We start from the raw sequence: 1517 nt of genomic DNA, 5'->3' as shown, positions 1-1517 counted from the left end.
GCTGCTGCTGCTGAGTCACTTCAGTTGTGTCCGACTCTGTGCGACCCCATAAACGGCAGCCCACCAGGCTCCCCCGTCCCTGGGATTCTCCAGGCAAGAACACTGGAGTGGGTTGCCATTTCCTTCTCCAATGCATGAAAGTGAAAAGTGAAAGTGAAGTCAAGTTTATAGCTACTTACTCATAATAGCCAAATTGAAAACAAACCAAATGTCCATCCACTGGTAACTATTTGAACACATTGTAGTATGTCCATATAGTGGAATATTACTGAGAAGAGGAACAAACTGTTGATACATGCAAGAAAATTTCAAAAACATGATGATACGTAAAGGAAGTCAGACCAAAATACTGTATCATTCTACTTAAGTGACACTCTAGAAAAAGCAAAGCAGAAAGCAGATCAGAGGTCACCAGAGGTCAGAAGTGGGTATAGAATTGATTGCAAATAAGTACGAGGGAGCTTTGGGGAGTAATAGGGGTGACGTTCTGTGAGGTTTACCATGATTGTGGTGGCAGTCACATGACTATAAACATTTGTCAAAACTCAACAAACTGCGCTTCTCAAAAAATTATTTTATTAACAAAATATTTTTATTATTTATTCATTTATTTTGGGCTGCTCTGGGTCTTCACTGCCGTGTGCAGGCTCCCTCTGGTTGAGGAGAGCATGGGCTGCTCTCTAGTTGCAGTGAGCAGGCTTCTCACTGTGGTGGCTTCTCTTGTTGAGCAGCACCGGCTCCCAAGCCTGCAGCCGGCTGTGGCACACGGGCTTGGTGGCCCACAGCAATATGGAGTCTTCCAGACCAGGGGCTGAACCCGTGTCCCCAAATTAGGAGGCAGATTCTTCGCCATGAGACCGCCAGAGGTGTTCCTGTACTTTAAAAATTTTTTGAATTTTATTGTACATAAATTATATCTCAAAACTGAATTTTTAAAGATTGCATGCTATAAAAAGTACATTTTCAAGACAAGTTTCTTACTGTGTTCTTTCCAAACTTATTACTTACCAACCAGTGTCCTTATACATAGCACATTTGAAGCCTTCATGCCTCTGAGGTTTGTCTTTCTTTGAGTTATCACTAATTTTTGACTTAAAATTAGAATTTTTTCCCCATAGATTTTACATACTTTTTACATGCTTTCTTTTTCTAGTTTGAAAGTTGTTTTAGAAATAATAGTACAAACAAGGGTTTAAACTGGGCACATTATCAACAGAAACACTTTGGTTGTTCAGCAGGCACAGGTCCCCCAGAATTAAAACTGTCACTCAATATGTGTCAATAAATGCCCTCCCCAATCTTCCATCGTCGTTGCTCCACTCATCAACAGCAGTAGCAGAAGTAACGGGAAAAACATGTCTTCTAAATCGTGTTGTTAACAAGGGTTCAACGAATGGAGACCTGGTGGAGGCAAAAAAAGAAAGAAAAGAAAAGCTTTTATTTGGGGTTTGTTAGGACTGCAGCCTGGGAAGCACAAATCTAAGAAAGCACTTGAAATATGTTCTTCTGGACTAAAA

Source organism: Bison bison, unplaced genomic scaffold (assembly GCF_000754665.1).
Source record: "Bison bison bison isolate TAMUID 2011002044 unplaced genomic scaffold, Bison_UMD1.0 scf7180017864032, whole genome shotgun sequence".
In the NCBI taxonomy this organism is placed as follows: domain Eukaryota; kingdom Metazoa; phylum Chordata; class Mammalia; order Artiodactyla; family Bovidae; genus Bison; species Bison bison.
This window is presented reverse-complemented; position numbering follows the sequence as displayed.